The sequence below is a fragment of the Helianthus annuus genome, chromosome 16, assembly GCF_002127325.2.
Source record: "Helianthus annuus cultivar XRQ/B chromosome 16, HanXRQr2.0-SUNRISE, whole genome shotgun sequence".
Classification (NCBI taxonomy): domain Eukaryota; kingdom Viridiplantae; phylum Streptophyta; class Magnoliopsida; order Asterales; family Asteraceae; genus Helianthus; species Helianthus annuus.
This window is the reverse complement of record NC_035448.2, coordinates 108,284,724-108,292,140: the sequence shown is the minus strand read 5'-3', so window position 1 is coordinate 108,292,140 and position 7,417 is coordinate 108,284,724.

Here is a 7,417-nt window from a genome sequence, read left to right as displayed (position 1 = left end):
TGGCCATTTCCTTTTTTCTGACTTTGAGCAAAAGCTTCTTCTTAGGATGCAGATGTTATGTTGGTTGGTGTAGAATATTACTGTGTCTTTGACAAGCATCACACTTCTTTGCATAATCCACAACATCCTTCTTCGTGGTAGGCCTATAGTATGTTGTTCTAAGGATCCTTGAGAATAGTGCTCTGCCCCCAGTGTGGTTTCCACAGTCTCCTTGACTTTGAAAGCTTTAGGATTTTGTCCTGTAGGGATCTCTCCATGTTGTATATATCTTAGGATTGGAAGGATCCAGGATCCTGAATTCGACTGTGCAGGATCACCAGGTATGATTGTAGAATCCTCCACTATCTCCATGGCTACGTGATCCTCAATTGCAGGAGTTAAAACATGGGTGATGAGTATTTTTCACATCTTCTGGCATCTTTAGGAATGATCCCAGGTTAGTTAAAGCGTTAGCTTCTGCATTTTCTTCCCTGGGTACCTGTGGTAGACTGAAAAAAGCAAAAGAATCTGCCAGTTTCCTGACTATTTCTAAGTACTTGATTAGCTTTTCACATTTGACAGTGTAAGAACTGTTATAATGATTAGTAATTGATAGAGAATCTACATATACTTGAAGATACCTGATCCTCATATTATTAGCTAATTGCAAACCTGCTATCAAGGCCTCATACTCTACCTCATGATTAGTGGTTTGAAATTCACATGCAATGGATTGGGGTATAATGTCCCCTTGTGGCGATTTTGGTAGTGTGCTTTGTCCAGTTCCTTTAACATTTGAAGCTTCATCCGTGAAGAGTGTCCAAGGATCCTTGGTCTTCTAAAGTTGTTGAACTTCTAATTCAGCTTCCCTTTGTAGATCAATAGTATACCGGATGTTGAGAGCCTTCATGATCCTTAACCAGGATCACACTTACTGCTTTAGCTGAAATAGCTAAGTATAAGGATAACGATTCTTCATTTTCTGGTTTCATCAGGGCTGGTGCTGAGGATAGATAATCCTTAAGAACCTTAAGTGCAGCTTCATGCTTATCAGTCCACTCAAACTTGCCTTGAGCAATTTGTCTACCTCTTCTTGGATAACGACATTCCTTTCAAGTGCAAATTTTCTCCTGTCATATCTTCATGTTTCCAAGCGAAGGTAGATTTTCTTCTTTCCAAGAAGGATACTAAATCCTGCTCAATACTGTCTAGGATCCCGGATCCTATAAAAATTTTGGATTCAGGATCCTCCGGGTTCAACATAATATCCTTGACGTCTTGCTCTCTTTCCTCCATGATGTCTTGCTCCTTGGAGGCTGGCTTCATTGAAGAAGTGTAACAGTTCTTTGCCTCTGCTGATCACTTTCTATCTTCACCATATCTCATAGAGTTGGGACCTTAACACATTGATGATATGTTGAGGGGGATTGCCTTCATATCGTGTATCCATGGCCTGCCAAAGATAACATTACAGCAAGATAAGCAATCAATAACATAAAATTCTTGAATAGAATTCACTCCCTCTATATAAATAGGAAGTTTAATGTCCCCCAATGTAATCTACGTCTCTCCATTGAATCCCACAAGGACAGATGATCTTGGGACAATATCATATTCAAGGATGTTCATTTTTTGAGGACATCCAACTGGATTATGTTCACTGAGCTTCTCCCATCAATGAGAATCCTATGAACAAAATGGTTAGATATAAATAATGTAATAACCAAACCGTCATGATGAGGATCCTGTATGTCCACACGGTTATCCCCATCAAAGGATATGACATTTTCCTGGGTGAGAATGGAAGTTCGAACAGGTCTGTCCCCATTCTCCATCGTTGTTTCCTTTGCATGTCTTTTAGCTGCTAAGAACCTCCGGAGATGAAATGGATGATTTGAGCATCAGCTGTTGGAGGAGGAGCTTTTTCAGGAACTTTCTCAGGATCCTTGATCCTTGACTTTTTCCTTCCAAGCAATTCCTTCAAGTATCCTTTGCTCAAAAGATAAACCATCTCCTTCCTTAATGCTATGCACTCATCTGTGAGATGACCAAAATCCTCATGGTAAGCACACATTTCGATTCGTCTTTGGTGGCAGGCGGTTTGTCATTCTTCCTTGGCCACCTAACCTTGTCACCTAAACTCTGCATAGAAAGGATTAGTTCATTATTATCAGCAGAAAAACAATATTCAGAAATAGGAGGATAATCCTCATCATCTTCCTTTTTGTTCCATAGCATGCACATTCTGGTTGTCATGCTTGGAGTATTGCTTGGATCAGTCATTCTTGAAATAGGATCCTTGTTTGTCTTGCTTTGAGGATCCTGACAACTTTTCCTGGATCCTTTTGTTATCCTCTAAACGGATGAACCTAAGGGCCCTGTTCCTTTCCTCATCTAAGTTCCTGCAAGGGCTCATGACAAGATCATCATATAACATTGAATCCCCAAGTAAACCCATTTTAAAGGCTTCTACAGCCGTAGCTATATCCAGGTTAGGGGTATCTAAGGATTCTTTACTAAACTTAGTGATGTAATCTCTAAGTGATTCATTATGACCTTGAGTTACCCTATATAAATCACTAGTTAATCGTTCAAATCTCCTACTGCATGAGAATTGGCTATTAAACAAATTAACTAGATTAGCAAATGAAGTAATAGAGTAAGGAGGAAGACTTAGCAGCCATTTTAACGCTGATCCTGTAAGTGTGGATCCAAAGCCCTTGCACAAGCAACCAGATTTGGTGTCTGAAACCTCTTCGGTATCTCTGCATCACAAATAGGTGGTGCAAAACGAGATATCTTGTGGCTTTCATCAGGAATTTCAGGAATGGGCTTAACCACTCCTGGAACGTTGGATATTATATCCCTAAGTTTCTGCAATTCCTTAGCCATAGCTTGGTTGATACCTGTATCCTGCACAAAGCCATGGTTAGCATTGCAAAAATTATTCAAAGTGTTACCTCCTGAATGATTCAAGTTTGGAATTCCAGATGTGAATCCATGTTGGCGGGATTCTGGCATAACCGAGGGACCAGAGGAAGCAATGGTCTGCATTGGTATGAAGTCTCCTAGATAAACATCTGAACTTTCGGGTTGCACACTCCTTAAGTATCCTTGATCCTGGAAGATGTTGGATCCTTGAAATGCTGTGAATGTAGGTCTTGGAGGATAATCCGTGGATCCGGAAACCTAAGATGAAGATCCTTGAACCTGGATGGAGGAACCTTGAACCTGAGAGGATCCTTGAACCGGGGAGGAGGATCCCTGAACCTGAGAGGATCCTTGAACCTGAGAGGATCCTTGAACCTGAGAGGATCCCTGAACCTGAGAGGATCCCTGAACCTGAGAGGATCCCTGAACCTGAGAGGATCCCTGAACCTGAGAGGATCCCTGAACCTGAGAGGATCCCTGAACCTGAGAGGATCCCTGAACCTGAGAGGATCCCTGAACCTGAGAGGATCCCTGAATTGGCTGCGTCCCCATGCATCCTCCTAAACTGGTGAAGAATCCCTGATGCTGAAATGAGGATCCTGAAGGCTAGAAAGAGGATCCTCGAGCCTGAGACATTACCGATGATCCAGAACGCATTCCTATTGATGCACCCTGGTATTGGACATCTGGAGCTGCAAGGTGCTGGGAAGTTATGACCGGAGTGTCGAAATTCAGCGACCTCGACATCAAAGGGGAGTGATCCTCTGCTGATTTTATCAATTTCGCGAAGGATCCTGCCATTAGTTTTGACCTGCTGCTGCATGTGATCCTTCATCTGCACAATCAAAGCATAAAAATCACTGTTAGTAAGTGTAGAGGAAGAAACAACAGTTGTTTTTGTGAAAACGGGGGTTGTCTTCTTTGGAGAATTCTCAGCATTCTTCTGGAATGCAAGGGGGAGATGATGCAAAGGTGGAATGCCCTATGAAAAAGTGACAGCCGACATAGAACTTGGAGTAGTTTTCCCTGAGAAGCCATGTGGTTGAAGGTGATGAACCGAAATGACCGAAATGAACAAAATTTCTCAGAATTGAAGCACCAATTGCCCCACGGTGGGCGCCAAACTGTTTTGGTCAAAAATCAAGCAATGATAATGCAACCAAATCTGATTTTGTGAGGTATGATGCTTGGTTAATTGTATGAACAACAAGTATATGAAATCAACGATGAATACCGAGATTTATACGAGGAAAAAGCCCTTGATCTTTAGAAGATCTCCGGCATAAAAAACCTCGGGTGATGGTGTGACAACCCAAACTCTCAAGGTCAGTGTCATTTAGTCACGGGATTCTGTTTTCTGATTACTTCCCTTTCATGTCCTCTACGACGATAAAAACTGTTAGACACTCGTGTATGTAATATACTTGCTATATGTATAACGTGATTATGTATGTGTTACGTGTGTTTAACAAGTTAACTACAAGAAACCGTTGAAACGCTCTTATGTACCAATGAGCTAATTGAGAGAACTACTCCCAAATGTCCTCACATCGACCCAAAGGGGCTGTTGAGTTTGTTAAGAAATCTTAATAGTCAAATGTGTGGGCTTAAGCCCAATTATCTCGGCCAAATAGGGTGGACCGCCCCAAACCCTCACCTTATATGGTTACGTATTATGCTTCTTGATTAGAGGAACTCAAAAACAAACCCTACCTATTCCAAGCTATGTGCGGCAGGAGACCACCCCCCCCCCTCTGTTCATCGAGACATTAAGTGGTTAGTAAATTCATGTTGCGTAAATCCTTAATTCATAATCGTTAATTTTGTTCATGCATGTATGAGTTGAATAGCAAAGAATGTACATGCATGCTATATGATGTTACGGAATATGGTTTCTGTGTATGATTGCCTTGATTGCTAGAGTAGGGTAATAGTTTTATTGTTAACCATATGTGTTACTAGTATGAATTAATTTGATGCAATAGAGAACTGGGTACGGTTTGAGATTTAGGGTGAGCCGATTGTATGTGGATTACTAATGTTAGATTCCATTAATGTTAGTAATATTGGTTATTGAAATATGAGATTGAGTTGAGAGAATAATAATAAAGAATCACATAAAGTGAAGTCTGCATATACATGATAGGTTGACCGAAGAAAAAGAAAAACAAAATTTCAAAGCCTATTTCATGTTAATTGCTAGAGTTCGAATATAAAAGCATGAGTGTCAGATCTTTATTGCAAAGCTAGGGATCTGAACTTGTTTGCTCTGCAAGGTCTGAATGTAAGTATAAAGGGCTGCATATATAGTTAAATTATGTTCTGTGTATAACAAAAGGAAGTATATGGATAGGACTTCGGCCGGTGGGAGCCTATGTGGGCTGATTTGGGTTCGGGTATCAAAAAGGAAAACCAAAAGTATGTTGAGAATGTATAACTATCCGTATATAATTAAAGAATGATGGCCAGAATATGTGAATTTATATAGTGAAACACTAGGGTCTGCACATTTTGCTTTAATGTTGGTTGAATTTGTGAAAAGGGATATCAGAACATGTGGAATAAATATCAGAATATATATATATATATATATGTTAATGTTAGGATATGTGGGATTCTTTCATGTGTCCATATTTAATTTAAAGTATGCATGTTTTCTGTTGTAATTGTTAGTGAGTTTTTATGATTCTCAACACATGAAAGGTCCGAACCTACTGTGTTTTGCATACTCAGCACTTGACTATATATTATATACATGGTACTAATATGTCCGCACTTAGTGAAAAGAATATACAAGTCCGAATTCATGTGCTAATGTATTTCAAATATATTCGTACATAAATGGTTGTTTCAAAGGTGGATATCCATTACTTATAATAATCATTCAACTATTAGTGCATGTGCCTTTTTATATTAACATGGCAGTAAGGAAAGTGAACATGCATTGAATCTTATAATCAATCCTTGCTATTGTGGGTTGATATATATATTTATTATCATTGCTAACTTATAGTCACTTTTTCACCCCATATAAGAAACTGTGTGTTACTAAGTGTACGGTATGCTAGACTAGATAACATGTAATAAATAAACACCGGTTGCTTGGACATTAGAGTTTTGCATGATCCTACACATGGGTGTACTTACATTATTCAAACTATAGGTCGCGAGTAACGGACCTACCCCATAGTAGACACTAGAGTACATTATCAAACCGAGCAAACCAAGGTGAGTTCATCTCTTGAGCATGCGTCCCGGTGGTTGGGACAGTCAGTGGGTATTCCTGGGAGGGATAAGTCTTTTGGGTAAAAACGGGAATGTTGGATAATATACTCTTCCTATCACCTTTAAAGTCCCTCCGTGTTGTTTGGTTACTGGGAAGGTAACATGGTATTAGTTAGTAGCGCTACTTAGGTTTGGCAACCTCACCCCGTACCTGGGAGGACGGGTGTTGAACTAATGACCTAGTCATGACCAATGCTTTGATAGGAGCATTGGAGAAAGGGCAAAATAATCAGAAGCCGTCTTGTATTGGGGTATTATCAACATTGTTTTCAACATTACTTCGGGAATTAACTTCAATGGATTAACTACATACTTGGTAAACAACGTTTTCGTAAAACTATGAACTCACCAGCGTTGTCTGATACACTTGTTGCATGCTCGCAGGTTGTTAGGCTATATGGATTTGGAACTTGCTGTCTGAAGTAGCTGGAGTGGTCATGGGTCGTGTTGATTGGATTCACTTATGGGAATATTGGTTTTCATACAATTGTTTTGGGAATATTTAACGTATGGTTTTGATAACGCTTCCGCTGAACACATTGGTTTTCGTATAAACTCATGTTGGAATTTTATCATTTAATAGAGAGTTTTATTTTGAAACTTGTGAGTTCAATGTAATTAGTGGCTCATTGTCAGTTCGTCACACGCCTAACAGGGACACTCCCTAAGTGGTATTTTGGGGGTGTGACAGTTTGGTATCAGAGCCATTGGTTATAGTGAACTTGGTTTTAAAACGTTTTCATAAAACCAGACTATAACCGAACAGTTCCGAAATCAACCATGACACTCAGCTCCAGACTGCAAGGTTCGTTTCTCGTTGACTATTGCATAGTATATCTATCTAGTGTTTGCTTATGAATAACATCACACATGAATGCACACTTAGCACTGCAGTATGAACTTCTATGTTACCAACCCATGTTACGTGTTTTAAGAGTGCGACTCTTCTTGAACTTTCCTGATCTATGTTGTGGCGTCATCTGTCTTATTGCTAGAATTCGGGGAACCTTTTTGCGCGAGGTAAGAGGCACTGAGATAAGCATGCAAATTGCCTTATTATTATGGGTGCACACATAATAATAATGTGGGGTGCATGTGAGTCCCAGTGAGGCTTAACGTGTGTGAGAAGGGTTCTGCTCTGTTAATTGATGTTATGTTAGAACTCAGCAGTCTATAGGAGTCATAGTAGTGATTGTCTCATGCTCGAACATGATCTTTTCAC